This window comes from Salvelinus sp. IW2-2015, linkage group LG11 (assembly GCF_002910315.2).
Source record: "Salvelinus sp. IW2-2015 linkage group LG11, ASM291031v2, whole genome shotgun sequence".
NCBI lineage: Eukaryota > Metazoa > Chordata > Actinopteri > Salmoniformes > Salmonidae > Salvelinus > Salvelinus sp. IW2-2015.
The window spans coordinates 44733354-44755379 of record NC_036851.1 but is presented as its reverse complement, the minus strand read 5'-3'; the positions used below and the strand labels follow the sequence as shown (position 1 = coordinate 44755379).

The 22026-nt window shown below is 43.1% G+C and overlaps 1 pseudogene; it reads right to left on the bottom strand.

The window, feature by feature from the left end:
- Nucleotides 1-201: 201 nt before the first annotated feature.
- Nucleotides 202-22026, bottom strand: part of LOC111970458 (vitamin D3 receptor B-like) — a 59637-nt pseudogene continuing 37812 nt past the window's right edge.

The following is a 22026-nucleotide window of genomic DNA, read 5'->3' as shown; positions in this document are numbered from 1 at the left end:
CTCCCCTACCCACCGACCCCCCCCCCCAACCCTCCCGCACACCATCTCCCTCCCTCAATCTCTCCTCACAAACTCACTCACACCATCCATAACACGTCTAACCACGTTCTCTATAGCTCCCACCTCATACCTCCTCCCCCCTCCTATGATTCTCGTCCACCTCTCCACCTCCATGAAAGGTCAAAGATCACCAAAAATGTGTTATTTAGGAGACCTGCTGCCGAACACCTCCACGCACCAGTGGGTGAGCTGCATGCTGTGCTCGGGCTGGAAGGACAGCGAGCGGTACTGCTTGGAGTGCTCCTCGTTGAGGCTCCAGCGCAGTCCGCCAGCTTCTGGATCATCCTAGCGTACACCAGGCGGCCGCCCGGGTGGTGCAGCCGGATGTAGGCCTGAAGCGTCTCCGACAGACGGTCCTGCAGTGCCTCGATACGCCCGTGGTCCTGCACGCCAGGACGGTCTGCAGGGAGGGAAGACACAGAATGTTAAAACTTTATTTCTCATCTCCAGCACCACAGTGTCTATTATTATGGGAGGGAGGACATAGGCGGTAAGAGGGACACTTCACCACTTTTGAACGTCATATTCATCACTCCAGCACCATACCAGACAGTGTTTACATTTGAAGGAAGGGAGTAGACATGGCTGGTAAGACGTTGACAGACAGTGTTTACATTTGAAGGAAGGGAGTAGACATGTGCTGGTAAGACGTGACCAAGACAGTGTTTACATTTGAAGGAAGGAAGTAGACATGGCTGGTAAGACGTGACAAGACATTGTTTACATTTGAAGGAAGGGTACACATGGCTGGTAAGGACTGTGACAAGACCATTGTTTTCATTTGAAGGAAGGGAGTAGACATGGCTGGTAAGACGTGACAAGACATTGTTTACATTTGAAGGAAGGGAGTACACATGGCTGGTAAGACTTTAAAGCACATGGCCATGAGAAAAAGTGTATGTTATCCTAACATATACCTAAAACTAAGCATATGTGTGGTTTCATGACAAAATACATCAATTAGGCTAATATTATGTCATGTACAAAAAACAGGCATACCATACTTGAATGTAGATTTTAGCCAACGGTAAAATGGGAAATCTACATACACACAAATGATCAAAATCGATTCATACCATGTCATGTACAAACACAGGCACGCCATGCGTGTATATGCACACGTTATCATCAACCCCACTGACGAAAATAAATGGACAAGATACACACTCACACCACATACACATGCGTAAGCAGCCACTGAGACTGGAGTGTGTTGACTTCAGCACAGACACACAAAAACACTCACACATTTTAACAGTCCGCCACAAGAGAACTGATCCTCACAAAAAAAAAGCAGACTCACATAAACAATTCATGACACACACACACACTGTGTACCTGGGGAGAGGAGGCAGATGGCCATGAGTAGCACATGTTCCTCCTCGTGGAGGTTGAGTTTCTTAAGGCCCACCTGGAATTTAACCAGGGGCTCCAGCAGCTCCAGAGTGTGGCCCGCTACAGGAGGCAACCCATACATACACACACACAAATACACGTTGATCAGATCAGATAGCAATCACAATATATCTTTATATACTTGCCTAAACCTAAGGATGTGTGGTTTCACGAGATAAGACATGTATTCATATTATACCATGTACTGTACAGTGCCGTCGGAAAGAATTCAGAAGAATAACTTTTTCCTCATTTTGTTACGTTACAGCCTAATTCTAAAATTGATTAAATAAATAAAAATACTCAGCATTTACACACGGGAAAAAGGTTTATAGAAATACCTTATTTACATAAGTATTCAGACRCTTTGCCATGAGACTCGAAATTGAGCTCAGGTGCATCCTGTTTCCATTGATCATCCTTGAGAAGTTTCTACAACTTGATTGGAGTCCATCTCTGGTAAATTCAATTGATTGGACATGATTTGGAAAGGCACACACCTGTCTATATAAGGTCGCACAGTTGACAGTGCATGTCAGAGTAAAAACCAAGCCATGAGGTCCAAGAGCTCCGAGACAGAAAAACATTTCTGCAGCATTGAAGATCCCTAAGAACACAGTGGCCTCCAACATTCTTAAATGGAAGAAGTTTGGAACCACCAAGACTCTTCCTAGAGCTGGCCGCCCGGCCAAACTGAGCAAACGGGGGAGAAGGGCCTTGGTCAGGGAGGTGACCAAGAACCCAATGGTCACTGACAGAGCTCTAGAGTTCCTCTGTGGAGATGGGAGAACCTTCCAGATGAAAAACCATCTCTGCAGCACTCCACCAATCAGGCTTTTATGGTAGAGTGGTCATACGGAAGCCACTCCTCAGTAAAAGGCTCAAGACAGCCCGCTTGGAATTTGCCAAAAGGCACCTCAGACCATGAGATACAAGATTCTCTGGCCTGAATGCCAAGTGTCACGTCTAGAGGAAACCTGGCACCATCCCTACTGTGAAGCATGGTGGTGGCAGCATCATGCTGTGGGGATGTTTTTCAGCGGCAGGGACTGGGAGACTAGTCAGGATCGAGGCAAAGATTAATGGAGCAAGGTACAGAGAGATCCTGCTCCAGAGTGCTCAGGACCTCAGACTGGGGCGAAGGTTCACCTTCCAACAGGACAACGAACCTAAGCACACAGCCAAGACAAAGGAGGAGTGGCTTCGGGACAAGCCTCTGAATGTCCTTGAGTGGGCCAGCCAGAGCCCGGACTTGAACCCGATCGAACATCTCTGGAAAGACCTCAAAATAGCTGTGCATCAACGCTCCCCATCCAACCTGACAGAGCTTGAGAGGATCTTCAGAGAAGAATTGGAGAAACTCCCCAAATACAGGTGTCCAAACTTGTAGCGTCATACCCAGGAAGACTAGTCTGTAATCGCTGCCAAAGGTGCTTCAAGAAAGTACTGAGTAAAGGGTCTGAATACTTATGTAAATGTGATTTGTGGGGGGGTTCATAAATTTGAACAAAAATTCTAAAAACCTGTTTTTGCTTTGTCATTATGGGGTATTGTGTGTAGATTGATGAGGGAAAAAACTATTTAATCCATTTTAGAATAAGGCTGTAACGTAAAATGTGGAAAAAGTCAAGGGATCTGAATACTTCCCGAAGGCACTGTATATCATGTGTGTGATATATCATATATGTCTATTTATACAAACAGTGATTGTTTTCAGCTAACAGTGATTGTTTTCAGCTAACAGTGATTGTTTTCAGCTAACAGTGATTGTTTTCAGCTACAACATGATCTGTTTTCAGCTAACAGTGATTGTCATCAGCTAACAGTGATTGTCATCTCAGAGTAGGATCCAGGATCAGCTCTCTCATTCATTATGATTTAAACTGATCCTAAATCAGCACTCCTAGATAATGGCAGGTAGGCTAGTGGTTAAGAGATTGGGCCAGTAACCCTAATTGCTCCTGTAAGTCTCTAAATGACTGAAATGGGAATGTGAATATAACAAGGGCCCAGCTAATTAATCACTGTTGATATATGGTTTCCATAACTAAGCATTTGTGTGGTTTCATGAGATGAGAAATGTATTAACAGTAAATCATACATGACATTCAAAACATTTTGGGAATATATCAACAATGGACTAACGAAACAAATACCAAAAGATAAAATAATAATAATTAATATTGATTTCACATAATCAACTAATCATCAAGCTTTGGTCATTTGAATCAGCTGTGTAGTGTTAGGGCAAAAAACAAAACTCGCACATKTTGGGGTCCCCAGGACCGAGATTGGGGAACGCTGCACTAGATGCTTTGTGAGAGAGTCTAGGTCAGGAGAGACATTCTTTGCTTGATCTGTAAAACTGCCCTGGGCTTGTTTGAAAAGCAGATGAAAGCCTTGGGGGTCTGTGGATGGGTCTGTGGATGGGTCTGTGGATGGGTCCGACTGGCTCTGCTGCTCAAGTGTCTTAGCGTTTTAGAGTACGTACTCCTAGTTGGAAAATGTGTATCTGTGTGTGTTGTGTGTACGCACCTGTATGTGTTTGTGTTATCCTTTTTCACTCACCTTCAACATTGATTGTTGGAAAGGGTGTGTGTGTTAGCCTGCCTCAGTCTTACCTTTAGTGACGTCGTTGACGCAGTACTTGAAGTCGGGCCCACCACAGCTCCAGGACATATCCTCCAGGTTGAAGGACTGGTTTGAGCGCAGCATGATCACCTCGATGGCGCTTGACTTGAGCAGGGCGATCTGGTCCTCAGCCGTCAGCTCCCTGGTAGGATTACAACCAGGGGTGTATTCATTAGTGTACACCATAGCAAAAAAAGCTAAACAAATGTTTCTCATAGGACAAGTTCAGATATTCCTGTTTCAGTCCGTTTCTTCTGTTAGGTACTTAATGAACGTGGCCCAGAAAGATGGCCTCTGTGAAAAGAAAGATATTCCGTTTGACAGTGGCCATAAACAGTGGGCTTACGGTCCGCTTATGGTCAGACAAAGGTTTAAAGGATTGTAGATTTTTAATTTAGGAGACTGTTCAGTTACTGTTTGATTGAACGTTAGAATGGGCAAAACTAGTGACCTAAGCAACTTTGAGTGTGGTATGATCGCAGGTGCCAAGTGCCCCTGTTCCAGTATCTCAGAAACGTCGAGCCTCCTGGGATTTTCACGCACAACGGTATCTAGGATTTACCGAGAATGTTGCGACAAATAAAAAACATCCAGTCAGCGGCAGTCCWGGGGGCGAAAACAGTTYGTTGATGAAAGAGGTCGAAGGAGAATGGCACGAATCGTGCAAGCTAACAGGCGGACCCCAAACAGACAAATACAGGAGCAGTACAAGAATGGTGTACAGAATTGCATCTCGGAACACACAACTCGTCMGCCCTTGTCAGGGATGGGCTGTTGCAGCAGACAACCACACCCGCTTCAACTCCTATCAGCTAAAAACAAGAAGAAGTGGCTCCAGTGGGCAGAATGACACAKATATTAATTTTCACAAAGTCTGCTGCCTCAGTTTGTATGATTGCAAAGTCCCTCTTTGCCATGCAAATGAAAACCTAGAATCCCCAAAAAACATTTCCAGCTTGCATTTCGCCCTGCCACAAAAGGACAGCTGAACAATCTGTCAGTGATTTCTCTCGTTAACACAGGTATGAAGTAGTTGACGAAGACGAGGCTGGAAGAACCCCACTCTGTTTCACTGATTCGAAGTTTGAATAAACAGGACTGGACGCTTCAAAAAATCGAGAGGTCGGTTGCTTATTCATTGTCTTTTTTCCCTCTGTTCAAATTCTTCATGGTTACCTGCCAAAGTATCCTGAAAAACACGTGCTGTTCATCAATTGCTGTTGCACAAAAAAGGCGCTTCCCACAGGCAAGGATATTGGTGACTGAGTAAGATTGCACCGAAATTGCAGTAAACCCTTATTGGATTCATCAAGAACTTCAAAGGATGGAGCGGTTCCAAGTTTGTGAAGAAGCTTCAGGCGCGCCCAAGAAAAGTTCCAGGCGCGGCCAGGGACTTCTTCTCTAAACTTGATTCAGCTGCGGGGCCAGGATCGGGGGCGACTACCAACAGTAAGAGCTTGTTCAGGAATGGACACACGGCAAGTTATGTGCACTTCACAGCTGATGATTTTGAGTGCTGTGAAGACTTTGGAGGATTGGACCTCGGTGTCAAAGGGAAAGCCACCTTCTCTCGCAGGAAAAAGATATGATATCTGATTCAAGGACAGAACTTCGTTGTGCGAGTATTCTGCAAAAAAAGGTACAGGGATTTGGGGGACTTGCTTTGCAGGGACTGGTGGTTGGTGGTGTTGTTGGGGGTGGTGGAAAGCATTTTCTCTGATGAAGTTCTCCCTTTCCATATGTTTGGGCCGATTCCGCGGAAAAAGAAGTCGATCCGGATTATATATCTTGAAAGGTGAGACGCTCACCCATCCAGTCCTGTGTCATGCCAACACGAAAGCATCCGTTGGAGACCATTCAGTTTGTTGGGGTTGCTTACTCATCCAAGGGAATGGGCCACACTCACAATTTTGCCTAAGAACACAGCCCGAATTGAATAAAGAATGTACCAACACATCCTCCAGAGAGGCGAACTTCTCCCAACCATCAGGAACAGTTTGGTGAATGAACAATGCCTTTTCCCAGCATGCATGGGAGGACCTTTCCATAAGGAAAAAGTGATAACTAAGGCTCGGGGAACAAAACATCGATATTGGTCCATGGCCAGGAAACCTCCCCCAGACCTTATCCCATTGAGAGAATTTGGGATCACCTTATCCTCAAGAGGCAGATGGACAAAACCAAAACCCGCAACAATTCTGACAACTGCCAAGCATGAAATTATATGGCAAAATGGTGCCTGCCATCAGGTCAGGATGTGGCCCAGAAGTAATTAGCAGCCATGCCAGGGCGGATGCCAACGTCTTTAAAAGGAAGTCAACACTGCCAAATATGTACTGCTTGCATCAATCTTCGGTTATATATGTCAACAAAAGCCTTCGACACTTATGAAATGCTTGCTAATCTAACTTCAGTATTCACATAGTAACATCTGACAAATATCTAAAGACCACTGAAGCACGCAGACTGAAAATTCTATATTGTTCATTCTCAAAAACTTTTGGCCACGACTGTACACCCTCACACACACATACAACATTATGCACACACACACACACACACTTTGGGTGGTTTCAAAGCTTAGATATCAGATCATACATGTGTAAACATTCCAGAGTTAATCCGGTAGCATCCATCATCATCATCCCAAGAGAGAGGAGAGAAGGGAATGGTGATGGAAGACAAGCCATAGCTAGTCTGGACGTGCCCTATTGCTGGCCTCTGACACTGAGTGATGGCCCCCGTCGACAAACTCCACAAGAGTAAACACTGTACAACAACAGAGCCCATACGTCGTGGGGCAAAAGAAAGCAATCAAAGAAGTTTCCCAAGAAACTCATGACATATCCAGCATGGCAAGAGTTACGAGTTTCCAAGAAACTCTGTCAGATCCCCACGGCAGGATTTACATGTCGTACCGGTTACGGCTGATGTGGTGTGTTCAGTGGCCTTCCCTTCTGAAGAGATATTATAGCCCCTCAAGGGATAACATACAGTTGTTTTGACTACATTGAATTGAAACATTTTGTTGAATTACTTCAGGGTAAACGTAATTCTTTACTGACATACGATGATGACCTTTGACCTCGTCAACCAATCACATATTCGGTGTGATGTTAAAGGCACAAGCTTTAATTGCGACAGACTGCCTCTGCCACTTGGTACTGGAGAAACATAACCACTCTCAAATGCATAAACGTAGCTATGGATGCAAGGACTAGTTTTAAACATATTTTGAAGCACGACAAAGACAGCAAAAACATAAACAATGAAGTAATACAACCCGAAGAATCAGTTGTAGTAAGACATTCATTATGTACATTTATTCTGCAAGAAGCAATGACTATATAATGGCTATATAATTGTGCAGCACTGACAAGCCTCAATGCTCTTCTTCGATCAGAAGACCTACATGAACATTACTAACAATGCCTGACCGTATCCTCGACCTTACTTTGCCACTCTACTGTGTCAAACATCAATCTTTGTGACATATCATCTGCTGATAACAAAAGATAASAGAAATAATTGCATGTGTAGGCACACTTGTCCTTCTGTGAAGGAACACTCAGACTCTTAACACTTAAACTGCTGGGCCTCGCTACCCCCCTGTACTCCATCAATGAGCAGCCATTTGGACTGCAACATTAACGTATTTCAAAGAACACGATAGCATTTTCATTAGTTTACGTTACTGTAATCCATCTACTGCCGTGTGCTCAGGTTATTCTCCCGTGTGCAAAAGTTATTCGTGGAAAAAGTGTATTTTGAAATTTATTTGGTAAAGGAACGTGTTTTGGAGACCTCAGAATCTGCTCTTTCTGAAACTATATAGAAATCAAAACATAGTACCTGCATGTGACTCTGCAGGATTATTTGAAAAGGTCACTTTTTGGAGCACTGAGAAAAAAATGACACATCCTCCTAAATCTGCATATACAGTTGAAGTCGGAAGTTTACATACACCTTAGCCAAATACATTTAAACTCAGTTTCACAATTCCTAACATTTAATCCTCTTAAAAATMTCTGGTCTTAGGTCAGTTAAGATCACCACTTTATTTTAAGAATGTGAAATGTCAGAATAGTAGAGAGAATTATTTATTTCAGCTTGTATTTCTTTCATCACATTCCCAGTGGGTCAGAAGTTACAATACACTCAATTAGTATTTGGTAGAATTGCCTTTAAATTGTTGAACTTGGGTCAAACGTTTCGGGTAGCCTTCCACAAGCTTCCCACAATATGTTGGGTGAATTTTGGCCCATTCCTCCTGACAGAGCTGGTGTAACTGAGTCAGGTTTGTAGGCCTRCTTGCTCGCACACACTTTTTCAGATCTAACCACAGAATTTCTATAGAATTGAGGTCAAGGCTGTATGATGGCCGCTCCAATACCTTGACTTTGACGTCCTTAAACCAATTTGGGCCCAAACTTTGGAATTATGCTTGAGGTTATTGTCCATTTGGAGGACCCATTTGCAACCAAGATTTAACTTCCTGACTGATGTCTTAAGAAGTTGCTTCAATATATCCACATAATTTTCCTGCCTCATGATGCCATCTATTTTGTGAAGTGCACCAGTCCCTCCGACAGCAAAGCACCCCCACAACATGATGCTGCCACCCACGTGCTTCACGGTTMGGATGGTGTTCTTTGGCTTGCAAGTCTCCCCCCTTTTCCTCCAAACATAATGATGGTCATTATGGCCAAACAGTTATATTTTTGTTTCATCAGACCAGAAGACATTCTCCAAAAAGTACGATCTTCATCACCATGTGCAGTGAAAACCGTAGTCTGCTTTTTATGGCTGTTCTGGAGCGTGCTCTTTCCTTGAGACGCCTTCAGTTATGTCGATATAGTACTGATCGTTTTACTTGGAATAGATACTTTTGTACCTGTTTCCTCCACATCTTCACAAGGTCCTTTGCTGCTGTTCTTGGATTGATTGCACTTTTCACCGCCAAAAGTACGTTCATCTCTAGAGACAGAACGCGTCTCCTTCCTGAGCGTATGACGCTTGTGTGTCCCATGGTGTTTATAGCCATACTATTGTTTGTACAGATGAACGTGTACCTTCAGGCGACGCCTTGGAAATTGCTCCCAAGGATGAACCAGACTGTGGAGGTCATCACTTTCTTTCTGAGGTCTTGGCTGATTTTTGGGATTTCCCATGATGTCAAGCAAAAAAGAGTTTGAAGTAGCCTTGAAATACATCCACAGGTACACCTCCAATTGACTCAAATATGTCAATTAGCCTGTCAGAAGTTTCTAAAGCATGACATAATTTTCTGGAATTTTCAGCTGTTTAAAGGGACATTCAACTTAGTGTATGTAAACTTCTGACCCACTGGAATGTGAATACAGTGAATTATAAGTGAAATAATCTGTCTGTAAACAGTTTTGGAAAAATGACTTGTGTCATGCACAAAGTAGATGTCCTAACTGACTTGCCAAAACTATAGTTTATTAACAAGAATTTGTGAAGTGTTGAAAAACTAGTTTTAATGACACCAACCTAATGTGTTAACTTGCAGGGCATATTTGAGGTGAGGCTGCAGGGGCAGTATGAGTAGTTTGGATGAAAGGTGCACAGAGGTGCCCATAAGTAACTGCCTGCTCCTCAGTCCCAGTTGCTAATATATGCATTATATTATTTCGTATGGATAGAAAACACTCTGGAGTTCTAAAACTGTTGAATTATGTCTGTGAGTATAAAACAGAACTCATATGCAGCAAAAACCTGAGAAGTTCCCTTCCTGTTTGAATTTTCTGAGTGCAGATTTTAACCAAGCCTTATTGAAGATCATTTTGCAGGTCCCTGCAGTGTCCTCCTTGCACAAAGGCGGAGTAGCGTGGCCTGCTGCTGGGTTTGCCCTCCTACGGCTTCCTCCACGTCTCCTGAGTACTGGCCTGTCTCCTGTAGCGCTCCATGCTCTGGACACTACGCTGACAGACACAGCAAACCTTCTTCCAAAGCTCGCAATGATGTGCCATCCGGATAGCTGCACTACCTGAGCCACTGTGTGGTGAGACTCCGTCTCATGCTACCACTAGAGTGAAAGCACCGCCAGCATTCAAAAGTGACCAAAACATCAGCAGGAAGCATAGGACTGAAGAATGGTCTGGTGTCCCACCTGCAGAACCACTCATTTATTGGGGGTGTCTGCTACATTGCCTATAATTTCCACCTTTTGTCTATTCCTATTGCACAACAGCATGTGAAATTTTATGTCAATCAGTGTTGCTTCCCTAAGTGGACAGTTTGATTTCACAGAAGTGTGATTGACTTGAGTTCATTGTGTGTTTAATTGTTCCTTTATTTTTTGAGCAGTGTATATCTATAATTCCATTGTATAACTTGTATTATCATCTACATTTATGATGAGTATTCTGTTAAACGATGAGCTATGCAATCACTTGATGTTTTTGGAACTAGTGAATTAAACGTGCCAATGTGTAAACTCAGATTTTTTTATAAATATGAACTTTATCAAACAAAACATGCATGTATTGTGTAACATGAAGTCCTATGAGTGTCATCTGATGAAGATAATCAAGGTAGTGATTCATTTTATCTCTATTCTGCTTTTCTGACTGCTATCTTTCGCTGGAAAAATGGCTTGCTTATTGTGGTTGATGTACCTAACATAATCGTTTGTATTGCTTTCGCTGAAAACAATTTGAAATCGGACACTTTGTGGATTAACACAAGATACCTTTAAAATGATATAAACACATGTATTTGAGGAATTTAATTTGAGATTCGTTGTTTAAATTTGCACCCTGCACTTTCACTGGCTGTTGTCATATCGATCCCTGAGCGGATGCAGCCATAAGTTAAAACAAATTATATTTGTATACAGAAATTCTAACACCATACCTCGTGTTAAATAACTATCCGGTTAAAGTCAAGAACGGAGGGGCATACTTAAAAAATTCTGATATTTAAATTTGAACCTCACCCTTTCCCCCTCACCCCACCCACACAAACCACGCTATTATCCACACACACTCACCCCTCACCCACCCACCCACACAAACCACCCATACCCCACCACACTCACCCTTTATCCCCCTCACCTCACCCACCACACAAACCACCCATTATCCACTCACCCTTTACCCCTCACCCCACCCACCCACACCCACCATTCCCCACCACCCAACTCACCCTTATCCCCCTCCACCACCCACACAAACCACCTCTACCCTACCACACACACTCACCCTTTACCCCCTCACCCCACCCACCCACACAAACCACCCATTACCCCACACACACTCACCCTTACCCCCCTTCACCCCACCCACACACAAACCACCCATATTCCACACACACTCACCCTTTACCCCCTCACCCCACCCACCCACACAAACCACCCATTACCCACACACACTCACCCTTACCCCCCTCACCTGAAACCGGGATCATCTTAGCGAAACCGATGACCTTCTGATGCTGTAGCTGACCAGGTCGGCCAATGGGCAACATGAGAGCGTGAGCCGTCGTCGTCGTTAGAGTCCGGCTGCCACCCTGGTCCTGTACATCATCAGCAGGTTCTAGAAGTTCATCACAGCTTAGTCCCAAGACTCTATATGGGAGGAGAAGGGAGTTAGAATCATAGGAAAAAACATTCCATCAGATATATCCATTAATTCTTCTGAAAAGGGAATGGAATGAACACGACAGAGAAGGCTAGAGAGAGAAAACATGGAGAGAGAGAGAGAAGGCTAGAAGAAAACATGGAGAAGAGAGAGAAGGCAGAGAGTGAAAAATGGAGAGAGAGAGAAGCAGAGAGGAAGAACAGAAGAGAAGAGAAGGCTAGAGAGTGAAACATGGAGAGAGAGAGAAGCGTAGAGAGGAAACATGGAGAGAGAGAAGCTAGAAGTAAAACATGGAGAAGAGAACTAGGAGTGAAAACATGAGAGAGAGAAAGCTAGGAGTGAAAACATGAGAGAGAAAGCTAGGGAGAAAACATAACACAAAAAACATCCTGTCGTCAGAGACAAACTTACATGTGGTAAACCACACACACACACACCCACACACTAAATCTTAATGAATGAGCAAGGTTTGTTCGTGGAGGAAAGATCACGATGACCGTCGAAAACAACTTAGATGAGAGAGAGAAATAAATAGTGAGAGAAAGAGAGGGAGAGAAAAAGAAGAATATAGAAAGGGAGGGAAAACGGTAGAAAATGACATGACGCAGCTGGAGGCCGTGCCTCTCGTGTGTGTTGGCTCCATATGAGTGGTTGTCTTAATCTCTTGTTAACTCCTGCAGACATGGTCTGAAGGTCTGCAGGGTCCAGAGAAACCTCTGGGATTCTGAGTAAAACACATGAAGGATTACACACGCACAACACACACAATCAACACACAATCACACACAATCACACACAATTCACACACACACGAGTACACAGAAAGCATCATGATGGCAAATAACACCAAATAAGTGTGTGAGATCTCCTTCATCCCCCGCTCTGTGTGAGATCTCCTTCATCCCCGCTCTGTGTGAGATCTCCTTCATCCCTCTCTGTGTGAGATCTCTTTCATTCCCCTCTCTTGTGATATCTCCTTCATCCCCTCTGTGAGATCTCCTTCATCCCTCTCGTGTGAGATCTCCTCACCTCTCTGTGTGAGATCTCCCATCCCGCTCGTGTGACTCTCATCCCCCTCTTGTGTGAGCTCCTTCATCCCCGCTCTGTGATCCCTCATCCCGCTCTGTTGAGCTCCTTCATTCCCCGCTCGGTGAGCTCCTTCATCCCCTCCCTGTGAGAATCTCCTTCATCCCCTCCCTGTGAGATCTCCTTCATCCCCTCCCTGTGAGATTCTCCTTCATTCCCGTCCCTTAGATCTCTCCTTCATCCTCCCTGTGAATCTCCTTAATCTCCCCTCCGTGAAATCTCCTTCATACACCTCTCCTGTGAGATCTCCTTCATTCCCTCCCTGTGAGATCTCCTTCATTCCCTCCCTGTGAGATCTCCTTCATTCCCTCCCTGTGAGATCTCCTTCATTCCCCCCTCTGTGAGATCTCCTTCACCACCTCTATGTGTGTCAGCTTTACCCTTTGATTCTTAATTTCTCACATTTTGCAAATTTTTCTGTCTGTCTGTGTGTGTGTAACAGAGGTAAGAATGTGCCATAAAACTCACTTCACAGCTAGCTTGAAATGGCGCTCTCGAATTGGATCCTTTCCTATAATACAACTATRGGTATGTTGTCAAGGAGGGCGGTCACCTGTGTTTGCGATCAGAGGACCACTGGTTTTGAGCCTAGTAAGGGGACAGGGACATTGGAGGAAGAGGAGCTGTTAGCAGCACACTGACGTGGGTTTCACTTTGTGAGCGTGGTTTACCTGGAGAGTGGCTGAAGGAGTCAGATGAGGCATCAGACAGAGAGTGGAGAGAAGCAGCTCTGCTTGCACTGCGTGTCACTGGGCCTTCACGGACTGGAGGCTAAAGGAAAACACACATGTAATATAATATATATAGTAATATATGCCATTTACAGATGTGGGATCTTAATTTGTTTGTTGGTAAGAATTGTCCTGCACAGCGGAAATGCAAACGTGTAGTGTATTTGAGTACTAAAAAGGCTTCTGAAGCTTGAAATGTCAGACTTGATTTTCCCTAATGAAAATTGTATCAACCCCTACAAAAAGAATCCTGGTGTTGCAAGCGCCATGCTATCCCTACTGAGCCACACAGGACCACATGTACTCAATATAGTCTACATCATTACGATCGGACAATTAAATGGAGCGCTTCGCACTTTGGGAGGAGTGTCACATCAGGGCCTATCACCATTAGGAACAACTGTATGTAGTGTCCTCCTTTAGGTGTCGGTGTGGGGAACTATTCATGTCTGACTCTTACTGTTGTTTGTTTACTGCTGTGTTTGCCTTGTGGTTTGTGTATGTAATGAATGAGGTGTGCTAAGATGTTCCTGTTCTAGGACAATAAACTTAAATCTAACTTTATGTACAGTGCATACTTTAACTTCAAGTTCAGATATCCCATTGGACAAAGGGCACACACGTTAGTTGACAACGCAATCCAGTCTAAATTGAAACTAAAAGTTGAACTGATGCCTGTGGCCAGTTGGATTGAGTGGAGTATGTAACGAGCTTGGCACTGGTGTTACAGGGTGGAGACTGGTGTTACAGGGTGGAGACTGGTGTTACACAGTGGAGACTGGTGTTAAATACAATATTAGAGATTAGTGTATGGAGTGAGTATGTTATGGAGTTGGCACTGGTGTTACAGAGTGTATACTGGTGTAACGGAGTAGAGACTAGTGTTACAAGTTGGAGGTTGGTGTTACGGAGTGAATACTAGTGTAACGGAGTGGGGACTGTGGTTAGAAATTYGAGGTTGGTGTTACGGAGTGAATACTTGTGTAACGGAGTGGAGACTGTGGTTACAAATTGGAGGTTGGTGTTACGGAGTGAATACTWGTGTAACGGAGTGGAGACTGGTGTTACAGACTGAACACTGGTATTATTGAGTGGAAACTTGTGTAACGGAGTGGACACGGACCCTGAAGCGGTTGAAGTCGGAGTAGGAGTCGTCATAGGTCTTGTGGTGTGCCTCCACCAGTGTGGCGATGACCTGGCTCTGGTCCTCGCTCAGCCGGGGTCGCTGCGCCTCCCTCTGTGCCTCTCGCTGCGCCTCCTCATCCTTCCTCCGCTGGATCAGATCTTTCTTCCGCTGCACCTCCTCATCTGTCAGAATGACTGGGAGGTAGAGAGAGACAGAGACAGAAAGAAAGAGGGAGAGAGAAAGAAAGAGGGAGAGAAAGGGAGAGAGATGGAGAGAGAGGGGTTAAAGAAAGAGAACATGTTTAATTGAATTAGCAGAAAGAAGGCTTCAGAGGAGGGAGGAACGCTAAAGAAAGAAGTGGTGCGACAGAGAGAAATGCAGATACCACACAGACTATTTGAGACTGAAATGATTGGGACATAGGCAAAATAGAGATGTTAATGCAGATGCTGTGTGTGTGTTTGAACTAGCATATGTAAGTGTGTGTGTGTTTAAGAAAATGAGCATATTTAAGTTGTGTGTGTGTGTTTGTGTTTGAGAAAATGAGCGTATTTAAGTTGTGTGTGTGTGTGTTTGAGAAAGTGAGCGTATTTAAATGTGTGTGTGTCAGTGTGTGTACACAAGCGCGAGCCAGCGTGTGTTCTACAACGTGACTAGGTTGCGTGGCACATGAATCGTCCTGTCGTCAACACACAAAGCATTATCTCCACTCTGTTCCCCCTGTTGTTGTTCCAGCCACTGAATTAGCTCACACTCTTCTCCGCACTAAAACAGATTGTTGTCATAGCAGCAGCAGCATAAGTGCACTGGCTCCTATTCATGTACAGTGTTGGGAGGACTGTGAATTCACTCTCTGGGAATTCACTGCTTCAAATACAAATTCAAACACCCACCGGGATTTCATGGGGAAAACAAAAGAACAACCAAACCTTCTATTAACAGACTGAAAACAGAGTCCATTTGAAGTGTGGCGAAAACATCCGCAGGTGTCTAAAGTTCAAAAGGGAGCATAATGTACAGGCTCTCCCAGAATGCTCTAGTACTCCTGGTGYATGTTATAAACATTCTTATGAGGGAAATGACCTAGAAGGTCTTGACCGGGTCCAAATGCTTCTATTGGTAAATATGGTGTGTGCCTTGCTCTCTATGGGTACAAAAGAAGGGGGGAGGGGTTAGATCAGGGGTGTCAAACTCATTTTGCCCCAGATGCCCCATTCGGTCTTCAATGAGATCCGTGGGGCCGCACAAATAATTGGTTAGGTTTCCTCTTCGTTTAGTTTTTTACTGAAACCACCCGGGGGGCGGGATTAGACTCCCCCGCAGTACGGATTGGACCCTCCCGCAGGCCGGATGTTTGACCCCTGGGTTAGACAGTGAGGTGATACGAGTCCTGTTTGTTCAAAGGTCAGTGGGTTTTTTCTGTGTGTGTGTGTGTGTGTGTGTGCATGTGTTTGTTTGTCATTGCTATTGGCAGGCTAATTTGTGTTTTAAAGCTGACACGTACTGACTTCTAATAACAAAGGAGTTATTTTGACTGAAATTCCATTTTCCTCCATGAGATGAATTATCTCCTGTTATTATCAGTTTGCCAGTACACCCCATTAACAGTTACCTAACAGCAGACTGATAGAAGATAATTTCTCTCTTTAGTGCTTTCTCTGCTCAACACACACATCTTCCATGGTTCAAAACATCATTCAAAATTCAAGAGATCATTCAGACACTCATGGGAGAGAAATTAGTGCATTTCTTATTAAGAACAGTTGCCTAACAATGGGATGAAAATACATTTCTCCCTGTAGTGCTCTTCAGAGTCAAATGATATTTTCCTTTGTGTGTGCGTGATCATATTATGTGTGATCTTACACCTCTAATAATGTGTTTCTTAATCCTGGTCCTAGAACCAAGGGGTCTACACACCAGATTAGTACTAAACACCTGATTCTACTAGTCAAAGGTTTAATGATGAGTTGATTATTTAAATTAGGGGTGTAGTGCTATGGCAAAAAATGAAATGTGCACCCCTTCGGGTCCCCAGGACCAGGATTAAAGAAACACTGATCTAGCCTGCAAGGCTATCCTTTAACAGTCAAAACGAAAAAGCATTTCTGACAGAAGAGTTGAGTAGGAAGGAGGAGTGGGAATGACGTTGCCTCTAGGTACTGATCTAAGGTCAGTTTTGCATTGTTCCCCCTTAGTTTCTGACATTAGGATTTGGGGAAGGGGAAKCTAATCCTACATCTGTGCAGAACGGACACTCACACTCCTTCATCATGCCGATGTCCACGCAGCGTTTGAGCCGGCAGGCCTGGCAGTGGCGGCGGTTATCCTTGGTGATGGTGCAACTGCCGTTGAAGGGGCATGTGAAGCTAGCCTTACGCTTCATACTGCGCCTGTAGAGGGGGAGAGGAAAGAGAGAGAGTGGGGGCGGGGGGAGAGAAGTAGAAAGAGAGAGATGGAGGAATGTGATGAATGTCCTTAAATATGGTGCTGAAAGCAGTGTGACCCTTTTGCCACATGTTATACTGGATGACCTATGACCTTCCTTGTGACTATCTGAGCTGAATTATTACAATAATGACAAATAGAACAATACATTTATAACATTCATGTGCATCACAGTTACTCAAAACTCCTACTACTACTACTTCAAATGTTATACCTATCATTTGACAGCAAGCACATACAGTGCCTTGCAAAAGTATTCATCCCCCTTGGCGTATTTCCTATTTTGTTTCATTACAACCTGTAATTTAAATGGATTTTTATTTGGATTACATGTAATGGACAAACACAAAATAGTCCAAATTGGTGAAGTGAAACGAAAAAAATCACTTGTTTCCAAAAATTCCCAAAAAATTGCATTTGTATTCACCCTTTTGCTATGAAGCCACTAAATAAGATCTGTTGCAACCAACTACCTTCAGAAGTCACAAAATTAGTTAAATAAAGTGCACCTGTGTGCAATCTAAGTGTCACATGATCTCAGTATATATAGACCTGTTCTGAAAGGCCCCAGAGTCTGCAACACCACTAAGCAAGTGGCACCACGAAGACCAAGGAGCTCTCCAAACAGGTCAGAGACAAAGCTGTGGATAAGTACAGATCAGGGTTGGGTTATTAAAAAATATCAGAGACTTTGAACATCCCACGGAGCACCATTAAATCCATTATTTAAAAAATGGAAAGAATATGACACTGCAACAAAGCTGCCAAGAGAAGGCCGCCCACAAAAACTCACGGACCAGCAAGGAGGGCATTAATCAGGGAGGCAACAAAGAGTCCAAAGATAACCCTGAAGGAGCTGCAAAGCTCCACAACGGAGATTGGAGTATCTGTCCATAGGACCACTTTAAGCTGGACACTCCACAGAGCTGGGCTTTATGGAAGAGTGGCCAGAAAAAAGACATTGCTTAAAGAAAAAAAGAAGCAAACATATTTGGTGTTCGCCAAAAGGTATGTGGAAGACTCCCCAAACATATGGAAGAAGGTACTCGGGTCAGATGAGACTAAAATTATGGATAGAGCTAAATACAGGGAAATTCTTGAGGGAAACCTGCTTCAGTCTTCCAGAGATTTGAGACTGGGTTGGAGGTTCACCTTCCAGCAGGACAAATGACCCTAAGCATGCTGCTAAAGCAACACTTGAGTGGTTTAAGGGGAATGGCCTAGTCAAAGCACAGACCTCAATCCAATTGAGAATCTGTAGTATGACTTAAAGATTGTTGTACACCAGAGGAACCCATCCAACTTGAAGTAGCTGGAGCAGTTTTGCCTTGAAGAATGGGCAGAAATCCCAGTGGGTAGATGTGCCAAGTTTATAGAGACATACCCCAAGAGACTTGCAGCTGTTATTGCTGCAAAAGGTGGTTCTACAAAGTATTGACTTTGGGGGTGAATAGTTATGCACACTTAAGTTCTGTTTTTTTTGGTCTTATTTCTTGTTTCACAATAAAAAATATTTTTAATCTTCAAAGTGGTAGGCATGTTGTGTAAATCAAATGATACAAACCCCACCAAAATCTATTTTAATTCCAGGTTGTAAGGCAACAAAATAGGAAAAATGCCAAAGGGGGTGAAAACTTTCACAAGCCACTGTATTAGCAGACGTATTTCATTTCAAAACTTCACATTTCTCTAGTATAGGCTACTTATATTTAACAATATCAGCATAAGGTGCTCGATAAGTGGTCTGTTCGGTTGGTGTGGGTTATTTCCGGTTTATCGTCCCGGCACTACTATCAATCAGTTAGTGACCAAAATGTGTAATCACTGTGTCATTCCATAAATATTGATGTCCTTCACCTCTTCTCTGGTTCCTACTCAAAGAAGCACAAACATGCACACATGCATGCAGAGGGAAAGAGCGAGAGAGAGAGTCATGCTACAAAGATATTCAAGGCATTACAATGATCAGTGCAACACACACATATATTACCGTAAATATGTTAGGACATACAGTGCCTTCAGACAGTATTCATAACCCTTGACTTATTCTACATTTTGTGGTGTTACAGCCTGAAATCAATTAAATATAATTTTCCCCCCTCCCATCTACACACAATAACCCTTAACGACAAAGCAAATTCATTGACATTTTTGCACATTTATTGAATGTTTTTTTTTATTTTTATTCATTGGCAACAAATTCTGACACTACACATCCAAGTGTATCTGACCAAATTATGAAAGACAGGCATTGTACTTTTGAATTCTGTAAAGTGAGTGTGGAAGAGACAATTTTTTCACCTATCAATAATGACAAGCCACCGGGGTCTGACAACTTGAATGGAAATTTACTGAGGATAATAGCGGACAATATTGCCACATCTTCAATTTAAGCCTACTAGAAAGTGTGCGCCCTCAGGCCTGGAGGGAAGCTAAAGTCATTCCTCTACCTAAGAATAGTAAAGCCCCCTTCACTGGCTCAAATAGCTGACCAATCAGCCTGTTACCAACCCTTAGTAAACTTTTGGAAAAAATTGTGTTTGACCAGATACAATGCTATTTTACAGTAAACAAAGTGACAGACTTTCAGCATCCTTATAGGGAAGGATATTCAATAAGCACAGCACTTACACAAATGTCTAATGATAGGCCGAGAGATTGATAAAACGATTGTGGGGGCTGATTTGTTAGACTTCAGTGCGGCTTTTGACATTATCGATCATAGTCTGCTGCTGGAAAAACAGGTTATGGCTTTACACACCCTGCTATATTGTGGATAAAGAGTTCCCTGTCTAACAGAACACAGAGGGTGTTCTTCAATGGAAGCCTCTCCAACATAATCCAGGTAGAATCAGGAAGTCAGGATCACCACTTTATTTTAAGAATGTGAAATGTCAGAATAATAGTAGATAATGATTTATTTCAGCTTGTATTTCTTTCATCACATTCCCAGTGGGTCAGAAGTTTACATACACTCAATTAGTATTTGGTAGCATTGCCTTTAAATTGTTTAACTTGGGTCAAACGTTTCGGGTAGCCTTTCACAAGCTTCCCACAATAAGTTGAGTGAATTTTGGCCATTCCTCCTGACAGAGCTAGTGCAACTGAGTCAGGTTTGTAGGCCTCCTTGCTCGCACACACTTTTTCAGTTCTGCCCACAAATGTTCTATATTACTGTGGATATAGAGTATTTTTGTACCTGTTTCCTCCAGCATCTTCACAAGGTCCTTTGCTGTTGTTCTGGGATTGATTTGCACTTTTCGCACCAAAGTACGTTCATCTCTAGGAGACAGAAGAACGCGTTCCTTCCTGAGCGGTATGACGGCTGCATGGTCCATCGTGTTTATAACTTGCATACTATTGTTTGTACAGATGAACGTGGTACTTCGGGCGTTTGGAAATTGCTCCTAAGGATGAAACCAGAGTTGTGGAGGTCGGCAGTTTTTTTTCTGAGGTCTTGGCTGATTTCTTCTGATTTTCCCATGATGTCAAGCAAAGAGTCACTGAGCTTGAAGGTAGGCCTTGAAATACATCCACAGTGTACACCTCCAATTAACTCAAATGATGTCAATTAGCCTATCAGAAGCTTCTAAAGCCATGACATCATTTTCTGGAATGTTCTAAAGCATGTTTAAAGGCACCATCAACTTAGTTTACTGTAACCTTCTGACCCACTYGAATTGTGATACAGTGAATTATAAGTGAAATAATCTGTTTGTAAACAAGTTTTGGAAAAATTACTTGRGTCATGCACAAAGTAGATGTCCTAACCGACTTGCCAAAACTATAGTTTGTTAACAAGAAATTTGTGGAGTGGTTGAAAAACAAATTTTAATGACTCCAACCTAAGTGTATGTAAACTTCCGACTTCAACTGTATGTAGATGTGTAATACTGTTATATGATACTGTTTAATCTTTTTTGTATATATATGTAGTGTAAGTGACTTAATGTGCTTGGATCCCAGGAAGAGTAGCTGCTGCCTTGGCAACATCTAATGGGAATCCCTAATACATACAAATACCCAAAACATGATGCAGTACAAATATGGAGAGTGGTACTCAGTAATGTGTTTTATTGGATTAGTCCCAAACATAACACTTTGTATTCAGGACAAAATGTTAATTGCTTTGCCCCATTTTTTGCAGTATTACTTTAGTGCCTTGTTGCAAACAGGATGCAAGTTTTGGAATAATTGTATTCTGTACAAGATTCCTTCTTTTCACTCTCTCAATTAGGTTAGTATTGTGGAATGACTACAATGTTGTTGATCCATTCTCAGTTTCCTCCCATCATAGCCATTACATTCTGTAACTGTTTTACAGTCACCATCGGCCTCATAGTGAAATCCCTGCGCGGTTTCCTTCCTCTCCGGCAACTGAGTTAGGAAGAACGCCTGTATCTTTGTAGTGACTGGGTGTATTGATACACCATCCAAAGAGTAATGAATAACTTCCCCAAGCTCAAAGGGATATTCAATGTTTTACCCATGTACCAATAAGTGCCCTTTTTTGCGAGGCATTGGAAAATCTCCCTGGTCTTTGTGGTTGAATCTATGTTTGAAAATCACTGCTGGACTGAGGGACCTTACAGATAATTGTAGTCAGAGATGAGGTAGTCATTCAAAAATCATGTTAAACACTATTATTGCACACAGTGATGCCATGCAACTTATTATGTAACTTAAGCACATTTTTACTCCTGAACTTATTTAGGCTTGCTATAACAAAGGGGTTGAATATTTATTGACTGAAGACTTTTCAGCTTTGTGTGCAAAATGTCAACAAACATAATTCCACTTTGGATATTATAGGGTATGGTGTGGAGGCCAGCGACCAAAAAATCTAAATGTAATACATTTTCAATTCAGGCTGTAACACCACGTGGAAAAAGTCAAACGCGTGCACTCACAAACACACGGACGTGCACACGGACATGCACACGCA